Source organism: Rousettus aegyptiacus, unplaced genomic scaffold (genome assembly GCF_014176215.1).
Source record: "Rousettus aegyptiacus isolate mRouAeg1 unplaced genomic scaffold, mRouAeg1.p scaffold_m13_p_1, whole genome shotgun sequence".
Lineage (NCBI taxonomy): Eukaryota > Metazoa > Chordata > Mammalia > Chiroptera > Pteropodidae > Rousettus > Rousettus aegyptiacus.
The window spans coordinates 150,851,859-150,868,733 of NW_023416284.1; the positions used below are offsets into that span (position 1 = coordinate 150,851,859).

At 36.7% G+C, this 16,875-nt stretch overlaps 1 pseudogene; it reads left to right on the forward strand.

Annotated features, from left to right (window-relative positions):
* Positions 1 to 1,801: 1,801 nt before the first annotated feature.
* Positions 1,802 to 1,920, forward strand: LOC118605405 (annotated as a pseudogene).
* Positions 1,921 to 16,875: the final 14,955 nt, after the last annotated feature.

Below are 16,875 nucleotides of genomic sequence, written 5' to 3' on the forward strand. Positions count from 1 at the left end.
ACTCTACAATCTTGTCCTATATAAGGGAGTCAGTGAGTAAATGACAAGCACTTGTGAAGTTCACAGTTCAGAGGCAAGGCTCACTAAATAACTGAGACTTAATCATAAGCCTAAGGAACAATTCCAAGCAATGAACAAGTGAAATTTGAAATTAAAAACACAACACCATTACATATATATAATGGAATATTACTCATCCATAAGAAGAGATGAAATATTGCCATTTGCAACAACATGGATGGACCTTGAAATAATCATACTAAGTGAAATAAGCCAGACAGAAAAAGTTGAAAATCATATGATATCATTTGTATGTGGGCTATAAACCTAAAGCAAGAAATAAATAGGACAAACAAACAGAAACTCATGGACATAAACAATGGACTAGTTACCAGAGGGGAGGGGGAAGAGAGGAAAAATTTAAATCATTTCTTCAATTAAAAAATTAATTGATTAATTAATTAACTTTTAAAAAACATGACATCATCACATTTAATTCCATGGCTTACAGGGATTAGACATATACTCACAAAGTGACATGATCAATAACAAGAAATGTTGGGAGTAAGGAACCACTGTGAGGAGGGAGAGAGAAATCATGAATGGAGGAACTTGAGAAGTTTAGGCAGAAATATGGAATTTAAGTAGGACATGAAATTTACATGAGAAGGAGTTAAAGTTAAGGAATGCTCTAAATGTCAGGTTTGAGTTTCAGTCAAATCATGAAAGCAGCGGAATTTCCTTAGAGATAATGATGTAGAGAAAAGAATGATTTGAGAGTCTCAGTATGAAGGACAGAAACTAATATTTTATTCTGTGTTCAAAAAGTTAAATTACTGGTATGCTCCACAGAAGCTACAATTTGATTTTTAATCTTAAGTCTTTGTCACAAGGGTAGGTTTAAGTGTGGGGTTTTGTCAGAAAGGGTACTAACTCTAACAGAGTGTTAGAGTAATCTTTGATGATCAGGTAGCCTGCCAACATCAAACAATGATTTCCTCTGTAAGGTAAAGTTCAATATACCCAGGGGCCAACACTTCATGGAACTTGCCAGAGAATGTGGCAAAGAAATAAAAATCATGAGACTATTATGAGACAATGTAATCTTTGTTTAAAGTAATGTAACAGATAAGATGTATTGCCTTGGAAACAAAATAAGTGAAACAGAAATGGAAATTAGTTAAAGCCTTTAAGCAATGACTTGTAAGTGAATCACGTATATGTAGGTGACTTTTTTAAAGCAAGGTCCTCTACCTTCTAGTAGGGAAGGAAAATGTATAGCTAAATAGTTGAACTTGACTGTGCCTGCTAAGAGGTGATACTATAGCCACACTTCCTTGTTCCGGCAATTCCTGTTATTGAATTGCTGATGAAATTCAGAAACATCCCGTGTTGTATTCTGTAAAAGAAAAATGATTGGTAATGAAAAGGGAGAAGGCAAGCTGACCAAGTACTGACTGAAAACCAAAAGGAGCTTTAAAGGAGCATTTTCAGTGAATGGATTTAGAGCTCTTGGTGTCCTACTACAAAACCAGCCATCTTGAAGACAAGCTACTGAATCACCTTATATTTTTTCCTGTCTTATACCCCTTCACCCCAAAATTAGTATTTAAATGAGTATTCATTTTCATGATAGTTGGATCTTGATTATATTATTCCTTAGACTAAAAAATCCATTGATATATACCTTGGTTTTGCTCTGCCAGCAAACTGATTCTTTTGTTTTCATCTACCTGCAATATTTGTCGATTATAATTTCTGCCAGTAATTCTCTTATCTATCAGAAATTGGAGGTGTTTCAGTCTACGGCCATGCCACCCTGAACAAGTTCGATTCCATCTGACCTCAGAAGCTAAGGAAGGTGGGGCATGGTTAGTACTTGGATGGGAAACCACCTAGGAAGACCAGGTGCTGTAAGCATAAAAAAAAGAAAAAAGAAAAAAATGAAATTGGAGGGGTTTCTCAGGAATTTCTTGAGGTCAGAATTCTAGTAAGACGCCTTGGCTATTTTTTTTTTCCTACATGAATATGTTTCAAGAAATGACCGTAACTGAAATGGTACAAAAATTGGAGTTTGGGTTTTTTTTTGTGCTTTAGCCATATGGGAGCTGTGCTTGCCTAGGTCTTACTTTAAGGATGCCTATTTACCTGGATATGTGTGATTATCTTCAATGATGGAACCTGTTCCATAGGTGCCATGCTGGGAACCTTGCTGTAGAGTAGTATTTTCAAAACATGATCTGTGGACCAACTGTGGATGAGTTATTGGGGATGACTATAAAAAAAACAGATTCGCAGTCAAGGGAAGACAGCAGACTAGGTAAAAGCAGGGTTCTTCTCCTACCGGGACCACATTGAAATTACAAACAAATTATAAAATAATCAATGTGGAGAATCACTTGAAATCTAGTTGATCATAACACCTATGTCTAATAATATAAAGGAGCCACATCGAAGCCAGTAGGAAGGGCAAAGTCCTGAATTGGGCTGGATCCGCACTTGCAGGGGGTGGAGGATCACTGGGAGGGAGAGTGAGGCTGCAGAGGCTCTCCTGAAGGAGAGTAGGGTCCTAGTCTCATCTGGGGGCTCTCTAGCCCAAGGTCCCAATCTAGGATATTCCAGTAACTCCGACTGTAGAAACTAGAGGGTCTTGCTGTGATCTGGGTCTTTGGAAATTTACAACAGTTACTAAATTTGCAGCAAGACTGAGGCTGTATTGATCTGATTGCCATTGTCTCTCTGAGACCCTACCCCACCTTACTCACAAATTGCCCCAAGTGGCCCATTGACAGTGAACTGACACAGGCCTGCCCTTCCCCTCACCTGATCACCTAATCCACACACGGACAGCAAACTTTGGCTGGCACGGGGTGGTCACTGCATGGAAATCAACAGCAGGCAGACCTTTGCTGCCTGCAAGAGTTGCAATATTGTGTCTGGGGAACACAGGGGTCTGTGGGAACGCCCCTGATGGCAGCTCTTCTCACTGTGATCTGGATCTACAGCAGGAATGCCCAGGCATGGAGGTTGCAGCAAGACTGAGGCTGTATTGGCTGAATGGACCTTGTCTCCTTGAGATACCACTTCTCCCAAGCCACAAAATACCCAAGCCCATTGACAAGCAGCCTCTTGTGCCCTGCTTGGCTCTGGGGTTGAGCAGTTAGTGCAGGCAAACAGACCTTGGCTAGTGTAGTGAACACATTTTGAGGAAAACAGTTGTGGACAGACCACTGCTGCCTTTATGAGCTGGAATATCTCTTAAGGAGAGTGCAGGAGTCTGTATTGGCATGACAGCCCTTAACTCCCTGAGCTCCTGCACCATCCAGTACACCAAGTGCCCACTGCACATTAATAGGCAGCTGCCCCTGCTCTGGGGTAGCGCATTTAGGCCCAGAGTGGGCAACAGTTGAACTTGCTATGAGTAGAAACTTGTACTGCAAGCCACAGAGACAGTGTGGGCATGTAAACTGACACTGCGAGTAGCAGGGGGAAATTTACTCACTGGATCCAGAAGACTCCCAGGATTCCTCTGCCACCCAACACACATATCACCCAGAGGGTCAACCGGTTTCAGAGATTCACAAGCAACTGATAGGCAGTGTCAGGCCTTGAGGAGCACTGGTCCCTCTGCTAAAATGCCATAGGTCAGGGACAGGGAATAATTGAAAGCTGCCTACAGCATTGTTTCTTCTACTCACCTATAGATCCAGCATAGGCAACAACCATAAGTGGATCTCTTTGTGGTTCTCACCAGGTAGACTTGAGCAATCAAAAGCAGTGGCTTACTTTGGCCTATGGGGGAGTCCCTCGTGAGGGGCCACAAAACCAACGCATCTGGAGGCTGGCACCAGACCACAATGGAGCAACTCCTGACTAGTTCCAGTAGTGATACACACAAAAGGTGATTGCAACAAGTACACTGCCTGCTAATCCCACCCACTGACCCACTAACAATGATAAAGGCTTGGGAACAACAGAAGATCACACACAACTCACACAAAGGTCATGTCCAGAGTTCACAGCACGAGGGATCAGGGAGAGTGCGCCACTGGCCACACGGGACGCCTTGCACATTAGGCCATCTGGCCAAGGCTGAGTGATGAAACAAATATTCCTGACACATAGAAAAGAACACAGAGAGGCTAATAAAATGAGAAAACAAAGAAACATGCCACAAATGAAACAACAAGAGAAAACTCCATAAAATAAGCTAACTGAAATGGAGGTAAGCAACCTACCAGAGTTGCAGTTCAAAGTAATGGTTATAAGGATGCTCAACAAACTCATGGAGAGAATGGCTGAGCACAATGAGAGCATAAAAAAGGACATAGAAACTATATAAAAAAAAAACAGACAGAAATGAGGAATACGATCATGGAAAGGAAGAATACGCTACAAGGATTAAACAGTAGATTGGATGAAGCAGATGATTAAATCAGTGAATTGGAAGACAAGGTAGCTGGATACACTCAATCAGAACAACAAAAAGAAAAAAGACTTTTAAAAAACGAGGATAGTTAAAGAGATTTCTGGGACTACAGGAAGAACTAAAATATCCAAATCATTGGAGTACCTGAAGAAGAAGAGAGAAAGCAAGGGATTGAGACTCTATTTGAAGAAATAATGACAGAAAACTTCCCTAACCTGGCAAAGGAATTAGATATACAAGTTCAGGAAGCACAAAGAGTTCCAAACAAGAGGAGTTCAAACAGACTTACATCAAGACACATCGTAATTAAAATGGCAAAGATCAAAGACAAAGAGAGAATCTTAAAAGCAGCAAGAGAAAGGAAGCTGGTTACTTACAAGGGTACTCCAATAAGAATGTCTGCTGACTTTTCAATGGTAACTTTGTAGGCCAGAAGGGAATGGCAAAAATATTCAAAGCTATGAAAAACAAGAATCTACAACCATGGATACTCTACCTAGCAAGGCTTTTAATTAAAATGGAAGATGAGATAAAGAGCTTTTCAGACAGAAAAAAACTTAAGGAATTCATCACCAACAAGCCAGCATTACAAGAAATGTTAAAAGGTCTTCTGTTAAAAGAGAAGGGGTAAAAAGAAAATAGAAATAACAAATATGAATAATAAAATGATAGTAACAAAGTACTGTCAGTAATCACTTTAAATGTAAACAGATTAAGTGATCCAGTCAAAATATATAGGATAATGGAATGCATAAGAAAAATAAGACCCATATATACACTTTCTACAAGAGACCCATTTCAGATCAAACGACACTCATAGACTGAAAGTAAAGGGATGGAAAGGGATATTTCATGTAAATGGAAATGAAAAAAAAGCAGGGGTAACAATATTTATATTAGATAAAATATAATTTAAAACAAAGGCTATAATAAGAGATAAAAAAGGGCATTACATAATAACAAAGGGATCAATAAATTAAGAGGACATAACCTTAGTAAACATATACACACCCAACATAGGAGCACCTACATATATAAAGCAATTATTGACCAATACAAAAAGGAGAGATCAATAGTAATACACTCATAGTAAGAGACTTTAACACCCCATTGACACCAATGGACAGATCTCCAGGCAAAGAATCAATAAGAAACAATGGTCCTAAAAGATAGACTAGAACAGATGGACTTAATAGATATTTTCAGAACATTTTATCTCAAAGCAGCAAAATATACATTTTTCTCAAGTGCACATGGAACATTTTCAAGGATAGGCCACATGTTAGGAAACAAATCAAATCTCAATCAATTTAAGAAGATTGAAATCATATCAACCGTCTTTTCTGATCACAATGGTATGAAAGTAGAAATCAACTACAAGAAAAAACTGGGAAATACACAAACACATGGAGGCTAAATAACATGCTACTAAACAATGAATGGGTTATTAATGAGATCAAAGAAGAAATCAAAAGATACCTAGAGATAAATGAAAATAAAAAATACAATGACTCAAAATTTACGGGACACAGCAAAAGCAGTCCTAAGAGGGAAATTCATAGTAATACAGGCCTGCCTCAAGAAACAAGAAAAAGCTCAAATAGACAATCTAACCTTACGATTAAAGGAACTAGAAAAAGAACAGCAAACAAAGACAAAAGTGAATAGAAGGAAGAAAATAATAAAAATCAGAGCGGAAATAAATGAAATAGAGTCTAGAAAAACAATACAAAAGATTAATGAAACCAAGAGCTGGTTCTTTGAAAGGATAAACAAAATTGACAGACCCTTAGCCAGACTCATCAAGGAAAATAGAGAGAGGACTCAAATAAATAAAATCAGAAATAAAAGAGGAGAAATAATCACGGACTCCGCAGAAATACAATGAAACATGAGAAAATACTATGAGCAATTATATGCCAACAAATTGGAGAATCTGGAATAAATGGACACATTCTTAGAAACATATAATCTCCCAAGACTGAGTCAAGAAGAAGCAGAAAACCTGAACCAACCGATTACTACCAGTGAAACAGAATCAGTAATCAAAAACCTCCCCCAAGACGAAAGTCCTGGGCCGGATGGCTTCATAGGCAAATTTTACCAAACATTCAAAGAATTATCATCTATTCCTCTCAAACTATTCCAAAAAATTCAAAAAGTGGGAAGGCTCCCTATTTCCTTTTATGAGGCCACCATTACCTTGATTTCAAAACCAGGCAAAGACATTACAAAAAAAGAAAACTATAGGCAAATATCTCTTATGAACATTTATGCAAAAATCCTCAACAAAATATTAGCAAACCGAATTCAGCAATACATTAAAAATATCATAAACCACGATCAAGTTGGATTTATTCCTGGGATGCAAGATTGGTTCAATATCTGCAAATCAATTAATGAGATACACCACATTAACAAATCAAAAAACAAAAATCATATGATCATATCAAAAGATGCAGAAAAAGCGTTTGACAAAATCCAGCATTTATTTATGATAAAAAGTCTCAGCAACGTGGGAATAGAGGGAACACACCTCAACATAATAAAGGCCACATATGACAAACTACAGCTAACATCACACTCAATGGGGAAAGGCTAAAAGCATTTTCCTTAAGATCAGGACCAAGACAAGAATGCCCACTTTCACCACTCCTCTTCAACACTGCATTGGAAGTTTTAGCCCCAGTTATGAGACAAGAAAGAGAAATAAAAGGCATTCGAATTGGAAAAGAAGTAACTCTAGTTATTTGCCAATGACATGATACTATATAGAGAGATCCCTAAGGATTCCACCAAAAAACTGTTAGAACTGATCAATGAATTCATTAAAGTAGCAGGTTACAAAATAAATATTCAGAAGTCAGTGGCATTTTTATATACCAATGATGAAATTTCAGAAAGAGAAATTAAGAAAACAATCCCATTTACATACACTTGCATCGAAAACTGTAAAATACCTAGGAATCAAATTAACCAAGAAGATAGAAGACCTATTTTTGGAAAATTATAAGTTATTGAAAAAAGAAATTGAAGAAGATACAAATAAATTGAAGCATATACTCTGTTCATGAGTAGGAAGAATCAACATTGTTAAAATGGCCATACTACCCAAAGCAATCTATAGATTCAATGCAATCCCTATCAAAATACCAATGGCATTTTTTTGGAGAACTAGAACAAATACTTTTAAAATTTATATGGAGCCATAAAAAATCCCCAAAGAGCTATGGCAATCTTGAGAAAGAAGAACAAAGTTGGAGGTATCACACTGCATGATATCAAACTATATTACAAAGCTACAGTAATTAAAACAGCATGGTACTGGCATAAAAACAGATACGTTGTTCAATGGAACAGAATAGACAGCCCAGAAATAAACCCACACCTATATGTTCATTTAATATATGACAAAGGAAGTAAGAATATACAATAAGGTAAAGACAGTCTCTTCAATAAATGATGTCGGGAAAATTGGACAGATACATGCAAAAAAAGAACCTGGACCATCTTCTTACACTGTATAGAAGCATAGACTCAAAATGGATTAAAGTTTTAAATGTAAGACCTGAAACCATAAAACTTTTAGAGGAAAGCATAGGCAGATAGGCAGTAAACTCTCTGATATTACTAATAGGAATTTCTTTTCAGATATATCTCCTTGGGGAAGAGAAACAAAAGAAAAAATAAACAAATAGACTACATCAAACTAAAAAGGTTTTGTACAGCAAAAGGAACCATCAACAAAACAAAAAGACAACTGGCTGTTTGGGAGAAGATATTCACTAATGATACATCTGATAAGGAGTTAATATCCAAAATTTATAAAGAACCGATACAACTTAACAATAAAAAAGCAATCCAATGAAAAAAATGAGCAGAAGACCTGAACAGGTACTTCTTCAAAGAGGAAATACAGATGGCTAATAGACATATGAAAAGATGCTCAAGGTCACTAATCATAAGAGAAATGCAAATTGAAACCACAATGAGATATCACCTCACACCTATCAGAATGGCTATCATCAATGAATCAAAAAACAGCAAGTGTTGGTGAAGATGTGGAGAAAAGGGAATCCTCATATATTGTTGGTGGGATTACAAATTGGTACAGCTGCTATGGAAAACAGTATGAAGTTTCCTCAAAATATTAAAAATGGATACACCTTTTGACCCAGCAATTGCACTCTGGGAATTTATCCAAAACACCAAAACAATAATTCGTAAAGATCTATGCACTCTAATATTCATGGCAGCACAATTTACGATAGCCAAGATATGGAAGCAACCTAAATGCCCATCAACAAACAATTGGATAAATAAATTATGGTTCACATATACAATGAAATATTACTCAGCCATTAAAAAAATGAAATCCTACCATTTGCAACAACATGGATGGACCTAGAGGTCATTATGCTGAGTGAAATAAGTCAGATAGAGAAAGATAAATACCATATAATTTCACTTATATGCGGTATCTAAGGGACAAAAAGAACAAACTAATCAAAAACAGACTCACAAATATAGTGGACAATTTGGTGACAGACAGAGGGGAGGGGGTTAGGAGGCTGGGAGAATGGGGTGAAGGGTTAAAGAAGTACAAATTAGTAGTTGATAGTTGGGCACAGGGAGCATGGCAGAGGGAATGCAGTTGGCATTAATATGATGGCTAAGTGGAGGGTCAGGGGACGGAGGGAGCAATTTGGGGGTTGTTTTATGAACTTTATAGATGTCTAACCAATGAATGTACTGTATCCTTGAAACTAATTTTCAAAATAAATTTATTTTTAAAAATTTATTTTAAAAACCACAGGTTCGCCACAATTATTGATCAGGCTGAATAAGAGAATAGAACCTAATATCAAATGATGTATGTGATACATTTGCTCCCAGATGTGTGACCCTAACACAAATCTCCCTGCTAGATGTCTTATATCAAATTATTCATTTTTTTGTGTTCCTTTTCATGATTGAGGATAATATGAGTGGGTCTTAATATTATTTACTATAAATTTGAGTGATCTAGAATAAGGCTAGTGTTGTGTCCATAGTTGTAAATCCGCACTAGGTATCTTATGAAATGTTTTTTAGGTACATATTTCTCACACTCGCACTCAAAAGTTCTGCTCAGTGTACTCTCAAACTTCCCAACCTATTTCTCACCAAAAGCTGCATCCACAATTAGGTTACATGATGCTCCCTCCTCTTGAAGTGTCTGTCCTCTTTTCCTTGTCCTGGCAAATACCTATCGACTCATCAAAAAAGCCATTTCTGATCCTTCAAGTCCATCTTATGATTACTTAGGTATTCTCTCTGGGCTATTCCATTTCTAATCTTGCTCTGTCCATGAATCTCTTTAGAATTTTGGAGAGTCTCTGTTTCTTAAAGGTGCTTCTCTTTTGTAAAGTATCCTGTGTGTGTGTGTGTGTGTGTGTGTGTGTGTGTGTATTCCTGAAATTTCTTCCTAGATTGTAATTTCTTTAGATATTATCAGTCTTTCTCATTTTTGCTTTCTAACTTGGTGTCATGCATGTAATAGGTAGTCAGTGTTTATTCCATGAATTGAAAGAAGGGTTGCATTTTCTGGAGATAAGAATGATGAATCAAATTGTAACTTATTTCCCAAATCAAATTACTAGAAGCCTAAAATTAATGAAGTTAAATAAACAAAGCTTTCCCTGTTTACTTATATGAAACACCAACACAGATTCTATTACAAAATATAATTTTTAAATATTGTTCTGTTTATGTTGAAATACAGAGTCGTCAGAAGGTTGAAAGTCCAAATATAAATGTGATGAAATTTTTATATACAGAATGATGCAGGTTAGTGCACCTGGCTTCCCTTTTGTGGTAACTCACGTAAAGGAGCATTTGTTTTGTTTTGTTTTGTTTTGTTTTGTTTTGTTTTGTTTTGTTTTGTTTTTGCTAACCTTCACCTTTGTATAATTAACCTCTAGCACAGAATCATATTTCACAGTTATCTTAGTATTCTAAAATGTGTTCTCATTCTTTTCCGGCAAAAGACTAGACCTGTCAGGAGGCTATCATAGATGTTTGTATGTCCATGCTATCATCTTCTAGGTAGCATCTCTTGACTATTCATCCTCAGTTTTGCTCTGTCTTTGAAAAGCTCTTTCCTACATTTAACTTCTGAAACGACCTCATTCTCTGAGTACCCTTCTATGTAACCATACAACTGGATCTACATATGAAAATGAAACTTTATTTAGTGGTAATAATTACTCTTTGTCGAATTCTTCCTATGTACCAGATACTATGTAAAGAAGTATAGTAAATCCTTAGCAGTTTTACATATCAAGGAACTGAAAGTGAGAAAGTAAGAACCCATATCTAACAAGGAGAATGTCTAGAATTTGAACCAGATTTTATTCCAAAGCTTTTGTGTTTAGCCATCACGTGATACTGACTTCTGCTGGCAAGAGACTGTGACCACAATGCGGTCACTGTCAGAACTATTCTTGATTATGTAGAGTCATCTTAGAGCCTTGGTAAAGTGGGACTTATCTACAAATGATAGAAATGATTTGTAAAAGGTATTTAAAGGCAAATAGAATTTTCTTCATCTCACTAATATAAACTAGGACTCTCTTTTTTTAATCAAAGAAATCTAGTTTTATGAAGTGCCTGCTCTGTATTGTGCTTTGTCAGGTGAACAGAATCTGTGAAGACATTCGCATTTTTAATATCTGCAACCAAAGGCCAAGAAAGTCCATATGGCTTGCACATTTTACACATCTCTTTGGCTGAAGGCTGAGAGTTTAAACCCAGCACTCATTCCATTGTACAACATCATTTATATTAGCACCCCCCAAAATGAAATACTTAGGTATAAATCTAACAAAATATGTACAAGATCTATGTGAGGAAAACTACAAAACACTGGTGAAGGAAATCAATCAAATTCAGTCTCATAAAATATGTCAAGTAATTGAAATCATTTATAATATGCTTTCTGGACACACTGTAATTAGCCTAGAAATTGATCATAAATCTTCAGCTGTTTGGTAATTAAGCAATGCAATTCTGACTACTCCATAGTCAAAACATCATATGGGCAATAAAATATTTACAATTAAATAAAAATGAATATTACATGTCTGGAATGGACAAAAGAGTGGAGTTTTTGTTTTTGTTTTTGTTTTTTAACCCTTATGTAAACAACTTCGAACACACTGAAGTGTAATGGGACCTTTTGGTTCTCTCTGCTCTTTGTTGCTGTGACCTAAAACTGCTCTATAAAATAAAGTCTATTTTTAAAAAACGAATAAAATAAACAGGTAATGGCACATATTTGGCCCATGGCCACAGTTGTTGACCCTTGGTTTAAATTTTTAATACCCCACAGAGGATGGAGGAACGTGCTAAACCTTACCAAAGGAAAATGTTGGCAGTGGGAAACTCCACAGAACAATCCGATTACTTCAAAAATGAATGGGAAGAAAAACAGATGGAGGGGGGAACCATTAGATTGAAAGAGACCTAAGAGGCATATCAATCAGTGGCAAAGTGTGGCTATCTCATAGATCCTGATTCAAACTGAAAATAAAAAATATTTTAAATTCATGATATATATAAACAATTGAAAATTTGAACACTGATTTGATATTTAATGATATGCAGGAATTAGCGTTAATTTTTCAGGTATGGTAATGATATTGTGGTCATATATTTTAAAAGCTTGCATCATTTGAGGTAAGATGAACTTACATGATGTGTAGGTTTTGCTTCAAAATATTATTGGCAATTTAGCTACATATTATAGGAGAAGTGAATGGGATATAGGTTTGCCCATAAATCAGTAACTGTTAAAGTTAGGTTATGATTCATGGTAGTACATCACGGCTTAATGTGTTTAAAATTTTCCACATAAAAGTTAAAACAAACAAACTTCACTATACTTCCTAACCATATTTGCTTCTCCATTGCTTGCAATTCTTATAATTTTTCAAGTTTAATGTACACTCAAGCTACACTCTTTTAAAACTAAACACATATATCTAACTAGTTACATGTGGGATTGAATTTAGATAACACGATCAATTTTATACAAAAATGCCTTTCCAAATTCTTATATCTGACTTGAATTAAAAGTGTTGTACAACTTGCAAAATCAGTCCTGTCGTGCTGGTTTGCATTATTCTTAATAGGTTGTAGTTGAGTATTCAGCATTGCTTCTAAGTGTTCTGCAATTGAACAGGTTTAGTTTTTAATTTATTGGATGACTTATAAAGTAGTTATGGATCTAGTGCATAGATCCACATACACTAGATCCATAACTGCTAAGCTATATAGATCATTTTCTCTTTTGCTGTATAAATTATATGCAACCAAATGTCAATAATAAAGTTTTCTCATGAATGACTAAGCAATATTTTCCATAACTGTATGTCTTTTTTTTGTTTGCTTTACTTCAAAAACCTTATTGACAAATTCGGCATGCACCTTTAATTATTTTTAAGGGACAATAGACTATTTAATTGTTTGAAATAAGAGAACTTCAATTTACCGATTCTTGGTTTTGATTGATTGATTCATTCATTCATTCATTCAGCAGGTGACAACTAGGCACCTATTAAGTACCAGATATTGTTCTAGACATGACATCGCAGCAGTGAACAAAACGGACAAAAGTCACTATGCTCATGGAACTTATATTTTAGTGGAAGTTTGACAAATATTATAAATGACTAATATATAAAACATGGTATATCATAAATGCAACAAGGGAAAATAAAGCAGAGAATATAACAAGAATGTTGAAATTCAATATTAGAAGAGGAGTGCAATTTTAAATAGTGTGGCCAAAGAAAGACTCTGTGATTTTTGAGTAGAGATGCAAAGGAGCAAGCCGTGTGGACATGTAAGAAAAGCTGTCCTTTTCAAGAAAAGTATAAGTCCTTAAGTTTTACTCGTTTTCCTCAAAAAGACTTCATTTAAGCCTCTTTCTATATAGATATTTAGCATAAAAATTCTATTGACACTGTCAGATTTATTAAGTACTTTCTGTGATATAAAGCACTGGCCTACAAAGCGGTACAAGAAATGATATCTCTTAAGGGATTTGTATGCCAGATAGGGATATCCACTAAACATTAATATAAGCAATTATATAAATGCTGGTGTTGGATTCTTTATTTAAAAAGAGAAAAAAAGAAAAATCCCTGAGGAGCTCGCTTAGCCCCATATGATCATAGTAAGGAAATAGGTGAAACTTGAGCTGGGCCTTGTAAAAATAGGTAGTATTTATATTAGCATAAACAGTTCCATGTTTCTCTCTCTCTCTCTCTCTCTCTCTCTCTCTCTCTCTCTCTCTCTCTCTCTCGTGTATGTATGTGTCTATTTCCCCATGGCAGCATTTCAATTAGACTAGCTTGAGCAATAGCACTGAGTAGAGTGTTGGGAACAATAAGTACAATAGATAAGTTTAGATAATGTAAAATTGAGAAATGAGGGAGGATGAAGGCCTGGGCAACTGTCTGATTATCTATTGCTTTGCTGTCTACCCCAAACCATAGTGTCTTAAAACAAGTTTATGTATTGACTCGGTTCATTTGGGCAGTTCTGTGTTGGTGTCGGTCCCACTCATTAGGGTGCAGTCAGATGGTGGCTGGGACATAAAGGTTTCTCAAAATTGATCTGGTGCCTGGTTGGTGCTGGCTGGAATAGATGAGGACAGGTTGGTCACATCTTCACATGGCCTTCCCACATTTCTCACTTGGGATTCATTTAATAGTGGTCTCAGGGTGGGAGCCTGTTTTCCCCAGAGCGTCTTTCCGGAGACCTTGTCCAAGGTCAAAGCTACAAGGCTTCTTAAGACCTACTTTAGGAAATAATAATACTTCTGCTGTATTCTCCTGGTCTGAGAAGTCAGAGATCTACTCCAAATCAAAATAGAGAAACAGACTTTACTTCTCAATGAGTAAATGGCTTGTGCACAGTGGTAGGGGTTAAGGCGGCTTGATAGCAACCACCTTGGAGACAAACTACTGTACCACCTTACATTTTCCCTACCTCTTCACCCAAAAATGTGTATTAAAATAAGTATGCAATTTAAGTATAGTTATAGTTAGATTTTATTTAATTCTTAGACTAAAAAAATCCATTCATATTTACCTTGATTTGACTGTCAGCAATTTTATCTTTTATTTTCATGTAACTGGAATATTTCTTGATTATAACAATTTCTGCTAAAATACTAATATATGCTAAAATATATATTCAAGTACACTAATTTTTTCATGTATCAGAAATTGGCATTGTTTTCTCAGGAATTTCTTGAGCTCAGAATTCTAATAAGGGGATCCAATTATTTTGTCAACATGATTGTAATTTATGAAACGACCATAATTGGGATGGTAAAAAATTGGAGTTTGGGGCTTTTGGTGTTACAGCTGTAGGGGTGCTATACTTAACATCTTTCTGAGGCTGTGGAACTCTTTCTGCATTTTTGTTTCCTGGTAGAATTTGGGGGGGGTGGGTGAGAGGTTAGATATGCTTAAGAAATCTAAAGTCTATATTTGGAAGCCCTATAGCTCTTAAAAGTGCCACATTTACTCTTTTTTGAAATTGAAAAAATAAATCATTCAGAAAAGAGAGAAGTTCATAAACTTTGGATTGAATATATACACACATAACAGGATACACAATGTAGTTTTCTTATTGTCCCTGAATTGTAGTTGAAAACAAAATACATTGAATCTACCTTCTTCTAAGGGCAGAGAAACAGCCAGTAATAGGAGTAACTCCCAGGCACTCCCATCTTTAGCCCACTGAAAAGTGCCAAAGAAGAAAATAGGCCACTCCCCCACCTCCTTTTAGGAAGCTGAAATCCTTAAGCAAGGATACCTATTAAATTACTTCTAGCTACTCTAGGAGATACAAAACCAAACAACTGAGGAGAGACGCTAGAACACGCATGTTGCGGGACTGTCAGTTGAAGATGGGGCCAAAACCTTTTTGCTTAAGTTTGCAAATTCAAAGAAGTACAATAATTGCATCCTGCACGTGCCTGCACACTTGAGAGTTGGCCACAATTAGACAAAATTGATGCTTCTAATCTTGTTGTAAGTGGTGCCTCCTGGGAACTTCCTTAACAGAGCATCCTGGATTTACATAAGTGGCCAGTGAGGAAGATGACTACTGCAGGCTTTCCTGGTCATGGCTTTCCCCCTCTCCCTATTTTTTGTCCATCACAAGAGGAGCAGGTACAAAGGAAATACAGAGAGATAAAAGTGCATGAAGAATGTGCCTGGTGCCCAGCCTTCACTTGCTAAGGCTGAGCTACCAAAGGGAGGAAAACTTTTAAACACAAGATTCAAGTTTTAAAACAAAGTGAAGTGAGTCTTATAAATGGAAATAAGACTGGTTGAAAAACTGATAGTGACGGAAACATTAAGGCATGAAGCCAAGATATTAACAAATGTTTCTCCGTGCGAAAGGGGGCTTGAAAGAACAAAGATAAGATAGGTATTACAAAAATGAAATTGTTCGATTTCCTATATATAACATATGTATGTAGAGAGCATATAACATAACATATAATGTTATATATACAGACACACATATATAGGAATGTGGGAAGTACTAAAAATAGAGTCACAAAATTTATGAGTCATCATGAGATTTACAAAAAGCAAAAACTTCAAACTAGGAAATCAAGAGATGTTTCATTGCAGAGGTGACTTGTAGAATGAGCTTTGAGAAACAGGCGGGCATTTGGGTAATGCCTAGTTAGGATACAGGAATTCACAGGAAGGGAAGAGCTTGAGCAAAGGGGGCAAAAATGGAACATAACTGCTGCACAGAAGTACTGAACTGACCTGGAGGACCACTTCGTAGTCCAGGCTGGCAGAGACATTACGCTGTGTGATGGAGATGATATGGCTGAATGGGTAGTTTACATCAAATAATGATGGTGACTGAGGTCAGTGGTGCTAGTAGTTAATTCTCGCTTGCTGAACGAATGAATAAAAGAATGGAGTGATGGCCAGACCAGGTGCTGGAGCCTTGATTGTTATGTACTAAGCAATGGACAGCTAGTAAGGATTCTCTTTAGAAGGAAACGGCATAGGCTGGGTTATGTTTCAGGAATATTACTAAGGATCTCTCATTTCTACTCTTGGAAGAATTACCCTAGCTAGAAGTTTTGACCACAGTACAGTAGCAGGACCTCTCTAAGGGGCACACTCCCACTTCTGCAGACACTTCCTTTAGGGGATCCTGGTTGACCCCAGCATCGACACTTGCTGAGGAGTCCTTTCTGCCCGTAGGTTCTTTCTGGCATTTCCAATCCACTTGGGTCACTCTTACTCCTTAGAAACCATTTCTGGCAGGGCCGTGAGAGTAGACAGACAGTATAAGATGCTCAAGACCCGAGGGACGCTGGGTCCCTGCAATCACCCTTTCCTACCACGACGACA